This window comes from Ostrea edulis, chromosome 2 (genome assembly GCF_947568905.1).
Source record: "Ostrea edulis chromosome 2, xbOstEdul1.1, whole genome shotgun sequence".
Taxonomy (NCBI): domain Eukaryota; kingdom Metazoa; phylum Mollusca; class Bivalvia; order Ostreida; family Ostreidae; genus Ostrea; species Ostrea edulis.
In genome coordinates this window covers 36,916,892-36,941,908 of record NC_079165.1, presented here as the reverse complement: position 1 = coordinate 36,941,908, position 25,017 = coordinate 36,916,892, and the positions used below count along the sequence as shown (strand labels likewise).

General features: G+C 42.6%; 1 long non-coding RNA gene across 1 annotated transcript; it reads right to left on the bottom strand.

The window, feature by feature from the left end:
• Window positions 1-6,725: 6,725 nt before the first annotated feature.
• On the bottom strand, window positions 6,726-10,637 carry LOC125655152 (uncharacterized). Its single transcript, XR_008799916.1, has 2 exons — window positions 9,945-10,637; window positions 6,726-9,086 (listed from the first exon to the last, which is right to left on the bottom strand). It is a non-coding gene; the product is annotated as an uncharacterized LOC125655152 (long non-coding RNA).
• Between the last annotated feature and the right edge of the window lie 14,380 nt (window positions 10,638-25,017).

The window sequence follows — 25,017 nt, the reverse complement described above, 5'->3', positions numbered from 1 at the left end:
AAGTGGCATGGAAGAAAATACAGCAAAGACAATGGGGGGAAATCACAGAAATTTGGAGAAATATGGAACGACGTGGTCTAAAATATTTTTCACACTTTCGTGAGAGGAAGTACAATTCTTGTTACAACAGATCATGTAGTATAAGAGAAGAATATAAAAATTTTCTAAATTTATGCAAACCATCGGCACAATTTGGACAGTTTCCTGCATTATGAGAAAAATATATATCCCACATCTCGGTAAAACAAGTCATTGTTCAAACATTTTAAAAGCAATACCGGTATACCAAGAATCCGGGGGACAGAGTTTTGAGCATAGTGAAATTGCACGTGTTCAGAGAGCTATCCGAATGTTATTTCAAACAAAGATTTGAATGTAACTGATTTTTTCCTCCCCCCTAATAGATTAAAAAAAACCCAGTAGATTTGTTGATAATGTACATTTAGAAAAACATGAATTCTTTGTTGGATTTAAGATTGTTTCAATGGATCAGATGACAGAAATCAAGTGTTTACCGGAAAGCTATAGACCTCAGATGGTTTTCGGCCTCTGTTGCTTTCCAATCTCATTAAAGAAGATTTAATAGTCGAAAGTAGAGACACGTTATTGAATTCTGACTCGGCTCAACACTTGCGACGTTTACATTATAGTGTAGAGTTCTTTGTCGGAATATGTCGGTTAATTCTTTATGAGTGTGTGGAAAACGAAACTGCCATCTGCCGGGACGAACAGATTGATGTATAAACTCTGCATCAGACAATTCATGTAGTACAGTTAGAATATCTCAAAACTATTCTAAAGTAAGATGATTCCGAAATACCAAAAACTGAAGATACATCAATGTTTACTAAAATGATCTGTGGAGATGAAGCCTCACTCTGTCTCTACTTTACAATGAGGAGGGAAATGGAGGTGAATGTGTGGATAACGAAAAATTCGAAGTACCGTTACCAAAACTTTTGAAAAGGTACCTCAACAATTTGTCTTCCAAACATTATAGGATGGGTATGTAAAATAAATATCAACAGCAAACCAACAACTCAACTTAATGATAATCGGGATGATTTAGGTTCTCCATCGTCAACTTTCCATATTTATGTAGCAATATTCCATTATCACCTGCATATGGTGTTTATATCTCTCAACTGATTCGATACGCAAGAACTTGTTCTGCGTATGATCAGCTATTAAAAAGAACAGGCTACTGACAAACAAGTTGATGTTACAGGGGTTTCAACATTCGTTTAAAGTCAGCATTTCGCAAATTCTATGCATCTTTATAATGATCTAGTTTGCCAATACAGGCTATCATTGGGTTAAATGTAATCTAACATGTTTCATACAGATTGCTATGCCGTTCTTGACACACTGCCTTTGACTACGGATTACTCCGTTTCCCTGATTAAGATGTTGGGCTTACGGCGGGTGTTACTAGTCGACAGGGGTTGCTTACTCATAGGCACCTGATCCCATCTCTGGTATATCCAGAAGTTTGTTCAGATTGATATGAAAATACCCACAATTTCATCGTTTATGTCAGAAATACATACAGGAGAAGAACTTCCTGTATCGTGTCATTACTTGGTCAACAATTCGTATACATTGATTGCTAAATGTGAATATATTGCGTATGAATGGTTTGATCCAATTGTTGATGAGGATGATCTCGGCGTTGCAATTTAACATCTGTGTACAAACATCAAAATGTCATCAATAAAGTTTCCACATATGGAAAATCTCGAAGAACCGCTCGCATCAGTCTACAGAACATTGCTGGTGTTGTAACAAGTCCAAATGACACCCTTGTAAATCGAAACAAACCCATAGATGTATTGAAGTATGTTTTTAGACGAGAATCGGAAGTAAGGGACACTTACCAGTAACTAACCCTTCATCAAGTTTAAACGAGAAAAATATTTATGTTCGTCTAGTTTTGAAAGCATATGGGGTAATGGTTCTGCATTGGAGATAGTGATACGATTCAGAGAACGGAATTCGACGCAAAAACGGTATGTTCCGTTTTTCTTAACGACCAATATGATTGGCGACGAATATGGGCTTTCTGAAGGCACAATCGGATCTAGTTCCAACATTTTCCTTTCTTTCCTTTAATGGTTTCTACCATGAAATCAGGAAGTGGTCTAGGCGCAATTCTAACGGGCTTTTCTGTCGTTGTTCTGACGTCATGTTGAGAGTACATTGGTGTTACACGATCTGTCTGTGAGAATATTTGCGAATTCACTAAGGACTTCCATCAGTAAATTGTTAGAACTTGTTCCCACCCTTTTGATTTGATCAATAAAATATGTTCAAAACAAAACTTCCATCACGAGCTTCCTTTAATTCTCTAGCATCGCTTTATTGACGTCAATGTTCAGCTACGACTCGTTCTTATGCAAACTAACTTCTAACTCTGGATCACCCGCATAGACTGGTTTTCGCGCTAATTGTCGCAAGAATGTTGCATTCCAACACCATACATTCGTTTTTCTTGCACTTGTCATACTGTTCGATAGATTTACATGCATGGAATGTCTTGAGGTTTCCATTTACATCTATTTGATAATCTACTTTATTCAGCTTTTTGTGAATCACATACGCCCCTTTCCTGTTACATCAATAATTTGTTACTATCGGTGATAATGGAATAAGCACCTTTTCTCCTTACATGTATATGTTTCTACTCCTTGCCCTTCTGTCGTGATACGTATTTGTCTTCTCGGTGCTTCCTATAGCTTACAACTTGTCAACTCGCATATACTAATCGCTCACAGAGATCTAAAGTACATTGATATGTTCAATTGTTGTTTTAATCACCGAATCCTTTATTTACTGTGGACCTTGTGTCCATAATTCTTTCAGAATAGAAATTGGTCTCCTCACCGTTCTGTCATGAACCAATTTAACTCGAGAGCTGAAAACCCCTAACTTTCTTGTGGCATCTCTCTATACAAATAGTACGGCTGCAAAATATTTCCACCAGTCTTCACGTCCACCAATACACATTCTATTCATCATCTGCATTAGGCTACCATGAAAACGCTATACTAGTTCATTACACATTGAATAATGAGGTGTTGTGGTTAGCTGCTCCATTGAAATGCGTCCCTTAATTTCTTCGCCGCGGTGGCCGAGAGGTTAGAGCGTTCGCCTGATCATGCGGAAGGCCGGGGTTCGAATCCCGGCCACGACAGACCTAAGTCGTTCAGTTCCATCGCCAAACGCTGGGCATCGGGTGTGAATGTCACGGGTCCTCGGAGATGGCCTTAAAAACGGATGACCCGTGTCACAGTAGGTGTGGCACGCTAAAGGTCCCTCACTGCTCAATGGCCTTAAGCACCGAGCATAGGCCTAAATTTGAAGCCCTTCACCGATCTTGGTGACGTCTCCATATGATTGAAAAACTCTCGAGCGAGACGTTAAGCAAGATACAATCAATCAATCTTTCTCTAAGCTTTCAACAACCACCGCTGAGATGCATTCAGTCTGATCCACTTACAGATGTAAACATGGATTAAGATTCATTCGAGCCATCAATCACTCAAACAATCTTATACTGAACGTTTCGATGCATGGGGTCCATGTTTACTGAACCTAAACAGCTGAAAAGATTGGTTAGTTTTTGACGTTTGATAAACTGCACATGTAATATATTTGTTGCGGTATGCATAATAAAATGTCATGTTTAAAGTTACTCATTAAACCAACAAATAAAAAATAATGGCTGGTTGAAACACCTATCATGAGGTATCGTTTCACCATCGTAAGTGATACAAACTCTCAATTTGACCGGTTGCAGTGGGTCAGAATGTTCGACTCATGACCGGGAAGCGGTGAATTCGAGCCTCGCTGGTGCCATGGTCGTGTAAAATCTAAGATTGTTAGTATATTATTTTTTCTATGTCCGATCGAGAATATTTCACTTATATTCAGACGTTACCACTTGCAGGTAGAGTACCACAGATTTACTCTTACGGCTGTAGCACGGGGGTTAAGCCCCTTTTGTGCCCAAACTCTGTGATACCATGTATATAGATTTATATTTATGGTATCACAGTGTTCGGGCCCAAAACGGGCTTAGCCCCTGTGGGGCATATCAATGTGGGATCTTTATCGTGTCAACACATGCCGCGACACGGGACCTCTGTTTTAAAGGTCATATCCGAAAGACCCGAGAATGCTGCTTCATAAGAATATAAAAACAAGCTAGTACATACATCATGTCAGACATAAGTACCCCTTTTCGTTCACAACGAGATCACTGGATCAGGACTCTAGGTACTGCATTCAGGATTTGACATTAACTTTTTTGAGCACTAGACCAATCGGGCTACTTCAAATGATTTTTACTAGACCTGACCTTACATCCACTAGCCCTGACCAACTCTCCAGAAAAAAATATGATGATTCTCCATATCTAAATAGTTAATTTAAATTACAAACGTCACGTTTGATCTAAAATGCATTTATTTGTCTCAAAAAATTATTTAGTCTCGCCATTCAATTTGATGCTTTTATATACTTTCAATCATATTTTCAGTTTCTTTAAATTCTTACCGGTACGGAAATTCTTTAATCCATTTAGAATAAAATGACCTCAATATTTTTATTTTTATTTCTATTTCATACTTAGCCCTGCTTTGTTTCTTCTCAATGTTTTCTTCTTCTTTTTTCTTGGGACATCGTTTGCTGTCCTTGAGGACGAGGAATCGTATTTGAATACAGATGTAAACACCGAAAAATTGCTGTTTACGACGTAATTCATTAATTTGATAAACACTTTCTTATATTCAAATCAAATGAACTGGGTTTTTTTTTTTAATGAAAATGAATTCAATAATTCTATCTAACCAAAACATAACTTTACACACGTTAACATTGTGTAGATGTCGTAGAACATCACTTCCGACCGCGACTTATTAGAACTAAAAATAGAGATTATGTCATGCGGATCAAAATTGCTGGTAAACTCTTTACAGTTTTTTTTAAAGAATAAAATATCTTATGATTTAAAGTTAAGTTTTTTAAATTTGTTTATTTTTAAACACGACCAGTCGGACTAGTAAATCGACATTTTACCCGACCGGACCTATCATTTAGCAGACTCGGTCGGTCGGACGTGCCTTAGTGTCAAACCCTGTGCTGCATTTCCATATGGATACAATGATGATGTATACGATGTAGGAAATTTGTCGAGTCCACCGTCAACTTCCCATATTTATGTAGCAATATTCCATTTATACCTCTCAACTGATTCGATATGCAAGACCTTGTTCAGCGTATGATAAGTTTTTAAATCGAGACAAGTTACTGACAAACAAAATATTATAAAAGCTACAATATCTCTGGGCTATGTTTTACATCGATGAAATTGACTAGACACCCCTTGGGTATGAGGAGCGGGGCATTACCATATATGGACCAATTTTCAAAAAAAATCTTTTTGTTTACGTCCGCTCATATGTCAGAAAAACTAAATACATAGTGATGTAGAGAAGGAATATATCTACCAAAGTTGTAAATTCCATGATACCCGGGGTTACATAGGTCTGGGACGATTCAGGGTTAGCTCGATTCGGTTCGGTTTCGATTCAGAACAGCACGGTTCGGTTATTTTCGATTCGGTTCATTTTAGGTCCAATTTATCTAATGACAGCACAAAAATTAACAATCTTAATGAGTAGCATATTTGATTTTATTTTATTCAAGTTATATAATTATATGTCGTCATTTGTAAACATCATATCTATTTATAATGGCATTTTATAACTTTGATAGAAAAAAGAAAACATTGACAGTCTATTAAAATTTGTTAAATTGATGTGCTGCATAAGTTTTGCATTATTAAACAAATCTATAGTGAATCTAAATTGTATATGATATTGTTTTCATTGATATGAAAACATTCAACAATTCTTTGAAAATATATCCTTTATTGATTTACTTCTCTCATATGAACTGTCAAATCTGTATCATTACCTACGATGTTGATTTCACTCCACCACTGACAGAAATGCTATATGTCATGTAAAGATAAACTGCAATGATCTTACGGACCACATTCTGTTGATATCTGAGTGATGAAAATGCTAACTCTCAACACAGTAGTGATTTAAATCTCTGGATCCCTTACCAAAATATAAGCCCTCTGGCACACAGTTGCTGCAAATTTGCAGCGCATTTGCGGCAAGTTTGCCGCAACTAGTTGCGTCACATTTGCCGCAAGTATACTTTTCGTATGCAAATTTTTCCTCTGGCACACAGTTTGTGGCACAGTTGCGGCACACACTTGCTGCACACTTCTGGCACAGTGTGCGGCATATTTGCCGCAAGTATACTTTTCGTATGCAAATTTTCCTCTGGCACACAGTTTGCAGCAAACTTGCGGCAAACACTTGCTGCACACTTCTGGAACACAGTGTGCGGCATATTTGCCGCAAGTATACTTTTCGTATGCAAATTTTCCTCTGGCACACAGTTTGCAGCAAACTTGCGGCACACACTTGCTGCACACTTCTGGCACACAGTGTGCGGCATATTTGCCGCAAGTATACTTTTCGTATGCAAATTTTTCCTCTGGCACACAGTTTGCGGCAAACTTGCGGCACACTCTTGCTGCAGACTTCTGGTACACAGTTTGCGGCAAACTTGCGGCACACTTCTGGCACTGTCTGCTCGAAATTAAGGGATGCTATATAAACTGTCATTACAAAACAAAAACACAATAACAATTCAATTAATATAATTTCAAGAACAATGACATATCAAGTAATTAACATATTCAAAAATACTAATTAAAAAAAAAATATTCAAAAACAAAAATGACTGGGTTCTTGTAAAATATGTTCTCCATCATAGGAACAACAGTAGAAACATATACTGGGGAAATGACAAATTAAAGGTAGAATTTTTCAACAACAAAAAAGAGAAGAAGAAAAAAGAGAAGCATTTTTAAAATGTTACATGAATATCTTCAATGTTTTTAAAACATCTATAATGTACAGGGTCTGGAAAATGTTAAGTAAAAGCTGAGTTGGTTACATAAAGTACCATGCTTAAAAAATGACTAAGTTCAACTTCACCATGCACATGTAAATTTTTCAAAGAATGCCTGATCACTTCCGAAAAGACACATGCACATTTACAATGCTTCCATAACAGCTGTTCAAGGTCTGAAGAATGTCAAATAAATGCTGTAAGAGGAGTTGATTACAAAAAATAAGTACCATCTATTCAGGAAATGCTTAAAAAATGACAAAGTTCAACTAAATGTAATTTTTTTGAAAAAAGTCTGATCACTTTCAAAAAGACACATGCACATCTTCAATGTGTCCATAACTACTGTACAAAGTTTGAGGAATATCAATTTAGATGTGCACGAGTTGATCACACAAAATAGGTACCATCTATTCAAGAAATGCATAAAAATGACCAAGTTCAACTACACATAATTTTTTTTTAAAAAAGTCTAATCATTTTCAAAAAGATGCATGCACATCTTCAATGTGTTCATAACAACTGTACAAAGTTTAAGGAATGTCAAGTTAGAGGTGCATGAAGATTTGATTACACAAAATAGTTACCATCTATTCAAGAAATGCTTAAAAATGACTAAGTTCAACTACATATACATTTTTTTTTAAATGTCTGATCACTTTCAAAAACACATATGCACATTTTCAATGTGTTCAAAACAAATGTACACAGTTTGAGGAATGTCAAGTTAGAGGTATACCAGGAGTTGATTACACAAAATAGGTACTGTCGATTAAAGAAATGCTTAAAAATGACGAAGTTCAACTACATGTAAATTTTTCAAAAAATGTCTGATCACTTTCAAAAAGGCACATGCACATCTTCAATGTATCCCTAACAACTGTACAAAGTTTAAGGAACATCAAGTGAGAGGTGTGAAAGGAGTTGATTACACAAAGTAGGTACTATTACAGGGACGCTACTGTCGCTTGCCCACCACTGAGTAATTCACCATTTTATAAACTGTTTGCACATTGTGCAACCCAACCAAAAATATAATTATAACAAGATGTGAGAGAAAACTTAAAGAAACTGCAACAACTTCTAATCTACAAATATTGCATTGTGCAATGTTAAAAAGTTCTCGGTGAAGTCCCACCCTGGCCATGAGAGTACATTTTATTTGGAAACTGCTGCATAAAGAATTTCTTTCAAGATCCAAGAGAAAAATATCAACCCACAGTGGCACTTTTCTGACATAAGGTCAGGTTGTGATTGAAATAGATTTGTGAATTTTGGCCATTTTAGATCAATCATGTCAAATGAAAGCTTTTAGAAAATAAAATCCTTCTTAAACTAGCAAGTGCTATATAAATGATGCTATAAATGCTAGAATTGTGTATACAATTAAGACAAAGGAGTTGACATGATCTTCTGTACATGTAATTAAGAAGGTCTATCATTTGCATAACATGACTGTGCATCAATAACAACAGGTTTCGGCAACATTTGCAGACAAGAATGAAATATATTCAAAATTCACACATGTAAACTATGCACTTTTCCTCAGAAAAATCTGGAGACACTCTACATTAATTTTAAAATCAGTACTGTGAAGGACTTTATATTCTGATAAATTAATACAGACTTGTGGGCATTTAATTATTAGGGAGAACACTAAACATTTACACAAGTTTCTCCATCATAGATGAATGAGAGAATAATAGGACTATCTCCATGCTGTGTGCACCTTAGAATAAAAAACATGATTGAATTCTGGACCTTCTTCTAATCTTCCACTTGTTCAGTACTTGGTCATCACAATCACATATTGTCCGCAACAGCTCTACTGTCCCATCCATTTGTTGTGATAAACTGTAAATAGTTTTTTGGTTAAGACAGAGTGCCTTTACTCACAAATACATGTAGCAGTCTCATCAGATTCACTTGGCAAGTGTGTATAAATCGAAATGTCATTCTTTTTTTCATTAGTGATTTATACACATTAATCCAGGCCTGCATGTTGGAACTCTAAGATATGGCAAGTTGAAGACAGCCTATCAACACACCATCACAACTTCTGAATCTGCATGACTATCATGAAATATATTCTGAAAAAGATATAAAATTTTAAATAATTACGAGATACCATTGGCCCTCCTATATATAAGTTTGCAAGGCATCTAACATAGGAGGAATCATTCTGGGGTGTGTACATGTAATTACCGTCACCCGACACCTGGGGCCACCGATTTTCAAAGCCGAGCAATAATCAATGTTGCGTTACAGCCCATTGGGCTAATAAATGCAATATCTGATGTACAACTGTTAATATCATGCTGACCCAACTTTACGTACAAATTAACTTTATTGCCAAGACGAGACCTTCAATCCATTTTAATAACGTATTAAATGCATTGATGTAGAGACAAAATTGAGATTCCGGAGGTCACATCCCTGATCATAATGCAGTTTAATTTTTCTAACTGGACATCTGGGTTCAAATCATAAGCATTTGAATAAAAAAAAAAAATCAACCATTCATTAAAAAACACCATTTACTTAATAAACTAATTAAATTTTGCAAATATCACCCGAGTAGAAAGTAAACAAAAAATAGCATAAGTATTACGGAAATAGGCCTAATTATTTGTTTGTTTTCCGGCCTTCCCCCTCTCTCTCCGTTTTTTTTAAAGTGCCTATATGGTCCTGTCCAAATGTATAAGAAAAAAATCCGCGAGGGCTACGATAATGCAACTAGAAGGAGTCGAATCTCATACAAAGGAAATTTAAAAAAAAAAAAAATTCCACATAATTTCAAAGAATTGAATGAAGCATGTAAATTTATGAACGTAAACACCGACTTGCAAGATTTGACGCAACAACATACAATATGAGCGATGATCAGTTTCGTTTTGAACAATATATTAGAGAGTTTATAACTATAAGATACACAGTAATTCACTTACTCAATGACTGGAAGATTCTCCTCAGAATATCTGCATCAACTGATTCAACTCCTGTTCTCGATTCATGTTCAAAATGTTGTTTACCGGTATAACATTATTATGGTTATGACTAGATGGTATCCCTCAAAAGCAGGTGACCCACGAGTTACTTGCCCCTGATCATAGATAGAAAGATAAGTCGTACGTCGAATAATTTCGTAAAGAAATGTGTTTACGATAAAGAAGGCAAAGAAAATTGTTGGGATTTTTTTTACTAATTAAGATTACTAATTAAACCCTAATTAGCTGAACTATTAAAAATGTAAGAAATAAATAAAGCAATGAACGCAATATGGAGAGAAATACGATTTGATAGAAAGTATACAGAGTATTATTTAATTAACATAATTAATCAAACCCTAATTCTCTCAGATGTTAAAAACAGTAAGAAATTTGATATAAAAAACTGTAAGGGGCGAGATCAACAGATTGATTTCGGATAAAAATCTAAATTCAAATAGTTAGGGGGAGGAGGGGGGGGGGTGTTAAAACTTCTGTAAGTTTCTCTCATCCGACATCGATTACACATTAGTCGAAAAAGGAGAAAGACAAGTGACTGTTAAAACTACATGACGATATTACATTTTAATGAACATTTGATAGTTTTAATCTACACTTTCATTTGTGAATAAACAGAAGATAGGGTATACAGAGTTATTTATACTCGTTTGTTCTTACTTGTTAATCGATTATAGTTTAAACACTCATCATATCTAGTTTAGGGGGTCGTTGTGGGGGCGGATAGGGGGGGGGGGACGTAAAAACTATGTGAATTTAGTTTTTTTGTCAGACATTGAACTTTCGATCTCGCCCCTAGGAAGTAGATAAAACAGCGAATGCAACATGGAAAAAAATAATATTTAATAAGAAGTCTTATTAAAAGCAAAACTGATGATATCTAGCGGTGGTCAAAGTAACATATCTTTAGAAATTATTTTTGAAAGTACAGAAGGATATTTTTGATCAAAAGTTAATCATAGAAATTATTTTAATTACCCCCCCCCCCTCATTCAGTACACAAAATCAACTCAAAACTTTCATTCAACATTATAACTCACTAAAAAGACCATTCCTCAAAACCTGCTTTTGGATATCGAGTTAATTATTAAGACCAAACTAACTCAAGATCCAGGGCGATATAAACACCTACTTTTGAGGGATACCAGATAAGCTTTGCCACCCAGCGAGGCCGATGCTAGCCCTGCCTTTCAGGGATACCAAGTTACTTAATAAGGCTCAACTAGCCCAGGTTCCCGGGAGATCTAAACACCTACTTTTGAGGGATACCAGATAAGCTTTGCCACCCAGCGAGCCCGATGCTAGACCTGCCTTTCAGGGATACCGAGTTAATTATCAAGGCTCAACTAGCCCGGGTTCCCGGGCCCTAAAGTCACCTACTTTTGAGAGATACCAGATAAGCTTTACCACCCAGCGAGCCCTATGCTAGACCTACCTTTCAGGGATACCGAGTTAATTATCAAGGCTCAACTAGCCCGGGTAACCAGGCCTTAAAGTCACCTACTTTTGAGGGATACCAAATAAGCTTTACCACCCAGCGAGCCCTATGCTAGACCTGCCTTTCAGGGATACCAAGTTAATTATCAAGGCTCAACTAGCCCGGGTAACCGGGCGATCTAAACACCTACTTTTGAGGGATACCAGATAAGCTTTACCACCCAGCGAGCCCTATGTTAGACCTGCCTTTCAGGGATACCGAGTTAATTATCAAGGCTCAACTAGCCCGGGTAACCGGACGATCTAAACACTTACTTTTGAGGGATACCAGATAAGCTTTACCACCCAGCGAGACCTATGCTAGACCTGCCTTTCAGGGATACCGAGTTAATTATCAAGGCTCAACTAGCCCGGGTAACCGGGCCCTAAAGTCACCTACTTTTGAGGGATACCAGATAAGCTTTACCATCCAGCGAGCCCTATGCTAGACCTGCCTTTCAGGGATACCAAGTTAATTATCAAGGCTCAACTAGTCCGGGTAACCGGGCGATCTAAACACCTACTTTTGAGGGATACCAGATAAGCTTTACCACCCAGCGAGCCCTATGCTAGACCTGCCTTTCAAGGATACCAAGTTAATTATCAAGGCTCAACTAGCCCGGGTTCCTGGGCCCTAAAATCACCTACTTTTGAGGGATACCAGATAAGCTTTACCACCCTGCGAGCCCTATGCTAGACCTGCCTTTCAGGGATACCGAGTTAATTATCAAGGCTCAACTAGCCCGGGTAACCGGACGATCTAAACACCTACTTTTGAGGGATACCAGATAAGCTTTACCACCCAGCGAGACCTATGCTAGACCTGCCTTTCAGGGATTCCGAGTTAATTATCAAGACTCAACTAGCCCGGGTTCCTGAGCCCTAAAATCACCTACTTTTGAGGGATACCAGATAAGCTTTACCACCCAGCGAGCCCTATGCTAGACCTGCCTTACAGGGATACCGAGTTAATTATCAAGGCTCAACTAGCCCGGGTTCCCGGGCCCTAAAGTCACCTACTTTTGAGGGATACCAGATAAGCTTTACCACCCAGCGAGCCCTATGCTAGACCTGCCTTTCAGGGATATCGAGTTAATTATCAAGGGTCAACTAGCCCGGGTTCCCGGGCCCTAAAGTCACCTACTTTTGAGGGATACCAGATAAGCTTTACCACCCAGCGAGCCCTATGCTAGACCTGCCTTTCAGGGATACCAAGTTTATTAATAGGCCTCAACTAGCCCGGGTTCCCGGGCGATCTAAACACCTACTTCTGAGGAATACCAGATAAGCTTTGCCGCCCAACGAGCCCTATATCAGACCTGCCATTTAGGGATACCGAGTTAATTATCGACGCTCAACTAGCCCAAGTTCCCAGACGCTACAGTCACCTACTTTTGAGGGATACCAGATAAGCTTTGCCACCCAGCGAGCCCTATATCAGACCTGCCTTTCAGGGATACCGACTACATTATCGATGCTCAACTAGCCCAAGTTCCCAGGCGCTAAAGTTACCTACCTTTGAGGGATACCAGATAAGCTTTGTCACCCAACAAGCCCTTTATCAGACCTGCCTTTCAGGGATACCGATTTAATTATCGACGCTCAACTAGCCCAAGTTCCCGGGCGCTAAAGTCACCTACTTTTGAGGGATATCAGATAAGCTTTGTCGCCCAACGAGCCCTATATCAGACCTGCCATTTAGGGATACCGAGTTAATTATCGACGCTCAACTAGCCCAAGTTCCCAGGCGCTACAGTCACCTACTTTTGAGGGATACCAGATAAGCTTTACCACCCAGCGAGCCCTATGCTAGACCTGCCTTTCAGGGATACCAAGTTTATTAATAGGGCTTAACTAGCCCGGGTTCCCGGGCGATCTAAACACCTACTTTTGAGGGATACCAGATAAGCTTTGCCACCCAGCGAGCCCTATGGCAAACCTGCCTTTCAGGGATACTGAGTTAATCAGCAACGCATAATGACGAGTGTAGTACGATTTGTAGGCTACGGTACTAATCTGCCTTTTAAGGATAGTATTTTTGATTTCCTATACAAAGATCGATTCATAAGATCTGCCTTTTAGAGATACGGAGTTAGTAATCCTTGGACAGCTAAGCCAATTCCTATGGTGTTTTGCTAAGCTGCCTTTGGGGACTATTGTGCACAAATGAAGCTATTACAATAACGTATTTCGCGCCTAGCATAGTTATTACTATGGAACTAAGATGTATAATACTAGTAAATGAGAAACACTTCGTACTGTAATGGAAATGACGCTACACTGTAATGATAAAAAAAATCTCCATGGACATCCTTAAACGTTATGAAATAATCACCATGTTGCATTGACTAGATCAAATTAAAACAACATTTAGTACGGAATTTTAATTTTTGATAGACTGATTAAGCTCATCAGCTATGATAGTTTGTAAATGAATGTGTGTACATATTATATTGGGTGTTAGTTGTTACTGTTTTTCTTTCTCTCGCTCTCTTGTATTTCTTTCTCTCGCTCTCTTGTCTGTCTACCTCCTCCCACCTTTCCTCTCACTCACTCTCGGTCTAATCTATCTCTCCCTACTCAATGCCTCCATGCCTGTCTTTCCCTTTCTCTCTTGCCCCTCTCTCTCCCCACCCTTCCTCCTCCTCTCTCTCCATGTCTCCTGTCTTCTTCCTCCTCTCTCTGTACCACCCTTCCCCTCTCTCCCTTCACTCTCTACCCTCTCCTCTTTATCTCTCTCTCATTCTCACCTCTTTATCTCTCTATTCATCCCTCTCTCTCTCCCTTTCTTTTTCTCCCCCTCTCTCTCCGACTGCAGTATAAAAGAAAGGCTCCTCATTTATTTTGATTTTGCAGTTTAATCAATAAGTCCACTGAGTGAAGGTAAGATAATAATATTTTTATCTGTATTCAAATATATACTCAAGATATATCATCATATTTTGGGCAAAAGCATGTATCATTGCATTGAGAGAGCTTGAGACATTGCAACTACATGTATATGTAATCAGAATTGTTACTGATATACCAACATTACCATAAAAAGAAATGATTTATTATAAATCTTGGGTGAAAAATCTAATTGAGAGTTACGCGTATAATTGATCCTTCTTTTCTGCAATATCACATTCCTTGTAAGTATAAACAGCATTGATAGGTGGGTCAAAGGTCAAGTGATGATGTAACAATATAAGCCATTAGCGCTATAACGTAAAATGTCAATGACGTAGGATTAGGATAGACTCAATCGGATCACGCGCTCGCCTTTTTCCGTAACCGGTAAAAAGACTCGGACGTGGATCGGCGCAAGAATTGCATCAAATTGATGCATTTCTTCGCCGGAAGCGCGCCTGTGGATTAGGTTAAAAGGCCAAAACCGAATCCTTGTATAATGTATTATTTATATTTTCACCAGAGATTCAGTTTTGGTATCATTAACGTCTTATTCACTCCAATACATAAACATAAAAGTAAAAAATAATAGTGGTAGAATACCTTAGACATGTATGATATCTTAAATGCATTTGAAAGCTCGCGTTTCATATTGTAACGTACGCCTGTGACGTCATAGTTGCATTTCTGTACACATGGTAATAGACTATGATGGCGTCGATCCACATATGAGGTTCATTTGCGGTTGCGGAAATAGCCGAGTAGTTACGATTGGGATGAACTAGGTCGGGTATGATATGAAATGGTACCCTGTTGACCTCGCTTCTCTTGCAAATCAGCGGGGAACCAGTTTAGGGTATGATATAAAACTACAAGAGACCTGTGACGTCAAGTCGGATATGACGTAACAATAGAAGTTGGGAGCGCTATGTTGTAATGATAACGCAGAAAAAATTGAGAAAGCCAAGAGCGCTATGACGTAGCAATGACAAGGGAAAAATCGATCAAGTCGGCGTAGTATTTAAAGGTGTTAATAATAAGTGTGCCAGTGGTACCATGTATGTATAGGAGGTGATATAGGTGATTGTATGGGTGGTGGTATGTGGTGTATACCACCCATACACTATCAACTACAACCTATACACCACATACTATTACACTGCCCATACTCCACATACCACCACCCATACTACAAAATACCATTACACCTATATCACATATTACTGCAATTGTTACGTCATTGTGTTCTCTGCTATTTCAATTTTTTTAACGTTATTTTCCCGACGTAAAGCTAATAACTCCCATTGTTACGTCATGCTCGACTTAACGTCATATCGCTCTTCAAACTTCCGCCAGAGTTCGTTTGCTCACAAACCAAATTCTTCCAGTTAGGCATTATGGGATAGCGATTGTATACTGTGTGACGTCACTGTAGAATGACGAATAAAGAACCATAATGTCAAACGTAAATAGTTCAAATCAAGAACGTAAACAACAAGTTTATTACTTTACACTATAATTTGAACAGTCTCCCTTCTCTTTAATGATCTTTTGATCATTTTATATTTAAAATAAAATCCATACTTTTATATATATGCTCTTAATGTCAATATTTTCAAGCTTTAACTACGAACTACTTCTTTAGTGTTATTTGCCCGCGTGATAATCGCGGACTCACAATATACAAATCTGTATATTGTACTGCGTCACATAGGAGATGTCTATACATAGGTGACGCAGTGAGGCCTCGACGGGGAGTTTGTACGCTTTTGCATTCCTACGTCATACCGCTCCCGGCTTCCATTGTTACGTCATACCCGACCTAGGTCTAGTCTCGTTCAACCAGACACTCGGCTGTCTCGGCAAATCTGCAACGAAAATCTCTGCTCGTCGGAGATTTCTGGAGACAGCCGAGCGTCTGGTTGCACGAGACTACCTTAGATCCTAAACTGGTTCCCTACTGATTGGTGCTTCACACGAGAGAAGCGAGATCAACAGGGTACCAGTTTACCTAGGTCCCAACCCAATCGGAACGCCTCGAATGTCTCGTGCACTCGACATAGTGCGCCATTCTCTACCCAGTGTTCTGTGCGCTACTTTTAAAGGGAAAGGAAACGAGAATAATTGTTTATATCATGTGATTATATTATCACGTGATTCCAAACGTTGACAGAGGTATAAGCGACGCTTGCGTAACGCCACCTCTGGTAAGAGAAGCTTGCGTAACGCCCCCTTTGTTGAGAGAATGATAGTGCGCGAGACATTCAAGGAATTCCGATTGGGTCTCAACCTAAACTGGTTCCCCGATGATTGGTGCTACACCAATGGTTGCTATACATAAGAAAAACCCTACTCCGACATGACCCTTTTAAGAGGGTGACCCCAAACTATTGTGAGACCATTTAAGAACCTGCCCTTATAGGGGTCGTCCGAAGACCCTTCGTGGGGTCCAGGATTAAAAACTGGGGTCCCTAGGTATTTCCGGTACCGAGATATGAGCCCTCAAAGAGAGTCCCCTTGGCCGATTTCGACCCTTTTTGCAAGTTTTGGGGCTCGAGAATGGGTGGGGCTAGGGGACCCAAATTTGGGGAGGGGCCTTCATGATGAGCGCCTTGGAGCCCCATGGAACTTATTTGCCCAGTGGGGCCAAAGTGGGTGACACCCTTTACTGGAGGACTTGTAGGTCTGGGGTCGATGGGGCTAGAGGACCCCAATTTGGGATGGGGCCTAAAAGGGGTCCGTTCTCGGTCGCTTTGGGACAAATCGGCCCTTTTGGGGTCAGGGGTCCTTAAAAGTGGGGCCAACATTTTTTGAATTCCGACTGGGCCGAAGTTGATGGGGCCAGACCGGACTTTTCCCGAGTGGCAAAAGGACTGGTCCCACTCTGTTACCCCATGGGGTCCTAAGGGGCAAAACACCTATCACGACCCTACCTTTCTAAAGTTGTCATGCCAATCCACTCTGGCCCCCTCATGAGGCCTGGCCTTCGCTGAGTCATCAGAGGGCCCCATTTGGGGTCAGTTTTTGAGAAGATGGGGTCCCTAGGTACTTCCGGTACCGAATTATGGCCCATTGGAGAAATGGAGAATTTTACATTTTAAGGGCAATTTTGGTTACTTTTAAGGGCAGGTTTGGCTACCGGAATTATGGCTTTTTTCAAAGACCCGTCACTGCCAAATGGGTGGGGCCAGAGGACTCAAGATTAGGGAGGGGCCTTCCGTGTTTTTTCTCTCGAGCCCCCTGGGGCCAGTTTGCCCCAACGAGGCAGAAGTTTTAGAAAGGTCACCCTTTACTGGAAAACGTGTAGCTCTGGGGTCGATGGGGCTAGAGCACCCCAATTTGGAATGGGGCGTAAGAAGGGTCCGTTCTCGGCCCCTGTTGGGTAAATTGGCCCCCTTGGGGTCAGCAGTTCCCAGAATTTTTTAACCACTGGTCGAGCCCCTCATGATGGGGCCAGACCTAACCCTATTCGTTTCCAGAACTAGTGGGGCCCCACTCTGTGCCCACTTGGGGTCGATTTGGGGCAAAGGGCTAAAAACCCTACCCCAGCATGACCCTTTGAAGAGGGTGACCTCAAACTATTGTAAAGCCCCCTTTTGGTCCTGCCCTTCCGGGTGTCGACAGAAAGTCCTTCGAGGGGTCCAGGGCTAAAAAATTGAGTCCCTAGGTACTTCCGGTACCGAGATATGAGACTAGAAATTTGCCCCCTTTTGCCGATTTCGAAGTGTTGGGGCTCGAGATTGGATGGGGCTAGGGGACCCAAATTTAGGCAGGGGCCTTCAAAGGGAACGTCTTCGAGCCCCCTGGGGTTCATTTGCCCCCTTAAGGCCAATGTTTTTTAGTGACACCCTTTACTGGAGGACTTCTAGCTCTAAAGTTGATTGGGCTAGGGGACCCTAATTTGGGATGGGGCCTAAGAGAGGTTCGGTCTAGGCACCCGTGGGGGCAAATTTTTCCCCTTCAGGTCAGGGGTCCCCAAAGGGGGGTTAAGAACTTTTAGACTGCCGACTGAGCCCCATTTGATGGAGTCAGCCCCCAATTTTTTGAGTGGCTAATATCATGGGGCCCCACTGCATTGCCCCATGAGGTCGATTTTGGGCAAAGGGCTAAAAACCCTACCCCGACATGACCCTTTTAAGAGGGTGACTCCAAACTTTTGCCGGCCCCTCAAAGGACCTGTTCTTCAGGGTGTCGACAGAACCCCTTCATGGGGTTCAGGGCCAAAAAATGGGATCCCTAGCTACTTCCTGTCCCGAGATATAAACCCTCCAACAGAGCCCCACTTTGCCGATTTCGACCCTCTTTGCAAGTTATGGGGCTCGAGAGTGGGTGGAGCTAGGGGACCCAAATTTGGGCAGGGGCATTCAAGGAGAGCGGCTTGGAGCCCCATGGGGCTCATTTGCCCCCTTGGGATCCAAGTGTTTCAGGGTGACACCCTTTACTCGAGGACTTGTAGCTCTGGGGTCGATGGGGCTAGAGGACCCCATTTGGGACTGGGGGATAAGAGGGGTCCGTTCCCTAATCTTGTGGGGCAAATTTGCCCCCTTGGGGTCAGGGGTCACCAAAGGGTGGTTAAGAATTTTTAGACTGCTGACTGAGCCCCACTTGATGGGGTCAGCCCCATATTTTTTAAGGGGCTAATATTATTGGGCCAAACTGTATGGCCCCATGGGGTCGAGTTTGGGCAAAGAGCTAAAAACCTTATCCCGGCATGACCCTTTGAAGAGGGTGGCCCCAAACTATTGCCGGCCCCTTTAGGGATCTATTCTTCCGGGGATCAACCAAGAACCCTTCGAGGGATCCAGGGCCAAAAAATGGGGTTCCTAGGTACTTTCGGTCCTGAGATATGACCAATCAAAAGTTGGGGATTTTAAACGTTTTTTAATAGTCGTTTTGGCTACCGGAAGATCCGCAATCTGAAAAAATGGCTCACTCTCAAACTTCTGGGATTGTTTACGTTTTTGTTTAAGTGCCATTTCGACTACCTTTTAGGGCCATTTTCGCTACCTGAATAACAGCCTTTTTAAAAGAGGGGTCACTGCCAAACTTGTGGGGCCAGAAAACTCAAAGTTCGGGAGAGACCTTGAGAGGGGTCACCTTCGAGGGTTCTGGGGCCAGTTTGCCCCTTGTGGCCGGAGTTGAAAAATGGGTCACCCTTCACTGGTAGACGTGTAGCGCTGGGATCGATGGGCTAGCGGGCCCCAATTTAGGATGGGGCTTAAGAGAGGTCCGTTCTCGGTCCCTGTGGGGCAAATGGGTCCCCTTGGGATCATCAGTCCCCATGGGTGGGGCTAGAATTTTTTAACCACTGGTCAAGCCCCTCATGATGGGGTCAGACCTAACCCTATTTGTTTTGAAGATTAGTGGGGCCCAACTCTGTGCCCACGTGGGATCCATTTGGGGCTAAGGGCCATAAATGTTACCTGACATGACCCTTTTAAGAGGGTGGCCCCAAACTATTGTGGGTCCCTTTAGGGACCTGTCTTTCCAGGGATCGTAAGAGAACCCCTCGAGGGGTCGGGGGGCAAAAAATAGGGTCCCCAAGTACTTCGGGTACCGAGATATGAACCCTCCGAAATAGCCCCTTTTTCTCTTTTGGACCCTTTTTGCAAATTTTGTAGCTCCGGAGTGGAAGGGGCTACGGAACTGAAATTGGGACAAGGACCTTGGATGGGGCCCCCCTGATGCCCCATGGGTCCAGTTTGCCCCCTGGGGCAGGATTTTCCTGAGCGATCACCCTCTAGTGCAAGACCTGTAGGTCCAGGGTCGATGAGGCTAGGATACCCCAATTTGGAAAAGGGTCCTTGGAAGGGGGTGATCTCGATCCCTGTGGGGTCCCAGAGCCCCAGTGGGGTCAGGGGCCATCAGGGATGGGGCCAACATTTTTATAGTCAGGACTGAGACCTACTGGATGGGGCCAAACCAGACCCCTTTCTGTGCGAGAAATGTTGGGGTCGCACTCTGTGGCCCCATGGGGCCGTATTGGGGCTAGAGGGCTAAATACCCACCCTGACCACACCCTTCTAAAGGGGTGACCCCAATCCACTTTCGACCCTTGTTGGGAGTTGCCCTTCTAGGGGTCAACAGAGCCCCTTTCTGGGAGTTCCTGTGCGGAAAATGGGGTCCCTAGGTCCCGAGGTATGGTCACCGTGCTTGCTGGAAAGAGGGGTGATTTTTATAGGGCTACTTGGCTACTTGGAGGGCAGAAATGGCTACTGGGTCCTGGAAAATTGTCTAAGTGTTTTAGGGCCAAAATGGCTACCTGACAGAAGTGAGGCAAAGGGTCCCCAATTCGACAGAGGGACCCTCGGAAGGGGGCGATCCGAAATCCTCATGGGGTGACATGGCCCCTCCGGTCATCGGGAATCCCATGGGGAGTACTCCTTTTCTTTTAAGGTTTGGTGCTCTGGAACGGATGGGGCAATGGGCCCCCAATCGGTTCGAGGCCCCTTCCATGGGGTGCCTCTCGGACCCCATGGGGCCAATTTGCCCCATGCAAGCATTGTTCGCACGAGTGATATTCCTTTTTGAATAACTTTTTGGGGGTGTTTGGGCTTCCGGGTCTAGTATGAGCTGAAGGGCCCTTCGGGGACGCGACCCCAACAGGTCCGGGGCCAGTGAGCCCCCCTTTTTTTTGAAAAGTCGGAATTTTGTCCCTTCCCGGTCATCACCTCAAAATCATTTTTCGCGGGTCCGGAACTGATGGGGCTAGAGAGCTCAAATTACCGGAGGACCCTTATTAGGGATGGTAGTCGCCCCTCATGGGGTCTGTTGCCCCTTGGGGTCGAAGGGCCCATATGGTAACCTTCGAATTTTGGGTCATTTTTGAGTGCGTTTGAGCCCCATCTATGTTTTACCCAATCCTAGAGAGGCATTGTCTATCCTCAAAAGGTTTGTTGACAACAACTCTCCAATGGACCCGATGTTTCCATTTTCGACCTTTTTTCTAAGACTCGTTGCCCTAAGGTCGAGGGGGTTGGAGGGTTCCAATTTTCGCGAGGAACCTCTTAAGGGACAGCCCTCGACTCCCACGGGGGAAATTTAGCCCCTTGAAATCAGGGGTCAAGTGGGGCCCAAGTCGATTTTTTCACTTTTTTCTACTTTTTTGAAGGGCCGGAAGTCCTAGAAGCCTTAGTGCTAGGGAATCGACATTCACGTGAGATGGGACCCCAAACCTCCCCTATGAGATCCCAAAAGAACAGCGTCGTACAGGGTAGCGGAGATATGGGGTCAGGACTGAAGTCCCCCAATGGCCAAACTGGTGAAAATGGGCAATTTTTGAAAGACGCTATCTCCAAGATCCGTTGAGGGATCTTGTTGCCCTTTACAGGGCCAACATAGAAAGGATTGTGCAATTCGGGACCCAAAAATCAGGTGCCTGGGTCAAGGGCAAAGGATCTGTCTGACCCCCACCCTAGCCCCACCCTTTTGGGGCGAGTCGGCGACTTTGATTCTTCACTGAGCCCAAGTCTTTGGGGCTACCGAAGACCCCTTAGCACCCAAACATGACCTGGCCCCACTCTATTGCCCCATGGTTGAAAATAGGGGCTAGGGGCCAAGACCACTCCCCAAGGCCTCCGGGAAGTAACTGGAGTGTCACCCGTCGCCTTTGACTTCTTCTGTAATATCCTTTTAGGAGCCGATCTGAAATGTTGGGGGTCCTTTGGGGTCGAAAGAAGGGGTCTAACCCCCTTTTCTAAAGGGGCACAACCCTGAAAAAACCCTTTTAGAGCGAGCCCTGCACTTTAAGGGCAAGTGGCTACCTTAGTAAAACATCATCCTATCCCCTTTCCAGGCTGATTTCAGGCTCGAAACTTGCCAGATCCGTAGGGCAGGGTCCACTCTTTATTACCCCACCCAGAAAAAATCTCTGAGGGGGCGCTTAGCACCCAGGGTGGGGGTTGAAAAAAGGCTCGAACTGGCCACCGATATGAGATGTTAGGGCCAGTCTTGGCTTCAAAAAAAAAAACTTCAAAGTCCATCCCCAGCCCCCAAGTTGGGGATCGGGCTGCAATTTTGGGAGGGTAGGTTTTCAACCATTGTCCCTCGGACCAGGATAAAAATCCAAGTAAAAATCCAAGGAAAAAGAAAAAAATACTATTAACCCAAAAAAATGAAGTACTTTTGTACTTAGACATTATTATAGGGTAAGTTGGTTATACCCCTCAGACCATCCTCGTTCCTGGGTCCTTGGAGCCATATTTCTAGGGGTGCTGGGCTATCCCTTCCCACAGGGTTAGCCCTTAATTTTGACCCCCTATTCAACCCCTAGTTAGTCTTATCTAATCCTTTATGGGAAATCAGAGTTTAAGGGCATTTTTCGCCTTTTTAGGGATTTTGCCATAACTTTGTCCAAAAAAACCCCTAGCGTCCCGGGGGTTGGGGCACGTTAAAACTTGGCGATTTCCGCAGGATCTAACACCCACGCCGTGCCCACACCTTAATTACTCTACCCACGGGACTTGATATTTTAATTAGACGGGCAACTAGGGTTAGGTTTAAGAACACCATAATTAGGGTAAAGCTTATCTGGTATCCCTCAAAAGTAGGTGTTTAGATCGACCGGTTACCCGGGCTAGTTGAGCCTTGATAATTAACTCGGTATCCCTGAAAGGCAGGTCTAGCATAGGGCTCGCTGGGTGGTAAAGCTTATCTGGTATCCCTCAAAAGTAGGTGATTTTAGGGCTCAGGAACCCGGGCTAGTTGATCCTTGATAATTAACTTGGTATCCCTGAAAGGCAGGTCTAGCATAGGTCTCGCTGGGTGGTAAAGCTTATCTGGTATCCCTCAAAAGTAGGTGTTTAGATCGCTCGGTTACCCGGGCTAGTTGAGCCTTGATAATTAACTTGGTATCCCTGAAAGGCAGGTCTAGCATAGGTCTCGCTGGGTGGTAAAGCTTATCTGGTATCCCTCAAAAGTAGGTGACTTTAAGGCCTGGTTACCCGGGCTAGTTGAGCCTTGATAATTAACTCGGTATCCCTGAAAGGCAGGTCTAGCATAGGGCTCGCTGGGTGGTAAAGCTTATCTGGTATCCCTCAAAAGTAGGTGACTTTAGGGCCCGGGAACCCGGGCTAGTTGACCCTTGATAATTAACTCGGTATCCCTGAAAGGCAGGTCTAGCATAGGGCTCGCTGGGTGGTAAAGCTTATCTGGTATCCCTCAAAAGTAGGTGATTTTAGGGCCCAGGAACCCGGGCTAGTTGAGCCTTGATAATTAACTTGGTATCCTTGAAAGGCAGGTCTAGCATAGGGCTCGCAGGGTGGTAAAGCTTATCTGGTATCCCTCAAAAGTAGGTGACTTTAGGGCCCGGGAACCCGGGCTAGTTGAGCCTTGATAATTAACTCGGTATCCCTGAAAGGCAGGTCTAGCATAGGTCTCGCTGGGTGGTAAAGCTTATCTGGTATCCCTCAAAAGTAGGTGATTTTAGGGCTCAGGAACCCGGGCTAGTTGATCCTTGATAATTAACTTGGTATCCCTGAAAGGCAGGTCTAGCATAGGGCTCGCAGGGTGGTAAAGCTTATCTGGTATCCCTCAAAAGTAAGTGTTTAGATCGTCCGGTTACCCGGGCTTGTTGAGCCTTGATAATTAACTCGGTATCCCTGAAAGGCAGGTCTAGCATAGGGCTCGCAGGGTGGTAAAGCTTATCTGGTATCCCTCAAAAGTAGGTGTTTAGATCGCCCGGTTACCCGGGCTAGTTGAGCCTTGATAATTAACTTGGTATCCTTGAAAGGCAGGTCTAGCATAGGGCTCGCAGGGTGGTAAAGCTTATCTGGTATCCCTCAAAAGTAGGTGACTTTAGGGCCCGGGAACCCGGGCTAGTTGAGCCTTGATAATTAACTCGGTATCCCTGAAAGGCAGGTCTAGCATAGGTCTCGCTGGGTGGTAAAGCTTATCTGGTATCCCTCAAAAGTAGGTGATTTTAGGGCTCAGGAACCCGGGCTAGTTGAGCCTTGATAATTAACTTGGTATCCCTGAAAGGCAGGTCTAGCATAGGGCTCGCAGGGTGGTAAAGCTTATCTGGTATCCCTCAAAAGTAGGTGATTTTAGGGCTCAGGAACCCGGGCTAGTTGATCCTTGATAATTAACTTGGTATCCCTGAAAGGCAGGTCTAGCATAGGGCTCGCAGGGTGGTAAAGCTTATCTGGTATCCCTCAAAAGTAGGTGTTTAGATCGCCCGGTTACCCGGGCTAGTTGAGCCTTGATAATTAACTTGGTATCCCTGAAAGGCAGGTCTAGCATAGGTCTCGCTGGGTGGTAAAGCTTATCTGGTATCCCTCAAAAGTAGGTGACTTTAAGGCCTGGTTACCCGGGCTAGTTGAGCCTTGATAATTAACTCAGTATCCCTGAAAGGCAGGTCTAGCATAGGGCTCGCTGGGTGGTAAAGCTTATCTGGTATCTCTCAAAAGTAGGTGACTTTAGGGCCCGGGAACCCGGGCTAGTTGAGCCTTGATAATTAACTCGGTATCCCTGAAAGGCAGGTCTAGCATAGGGCTCGCTGGGTGACAAAGCTTATCTGGTATCCCTCAAAAGTAGGTGTTTAGATCGCCCGGGAACCCGGGCTAGTTGAGCCCTATTAATAAACTTGGTATCCCTGAAAGGCAGGTCTAGCATAGGGCTCGCTGGGTGGTAAAGCTTATCTGGTATCCCT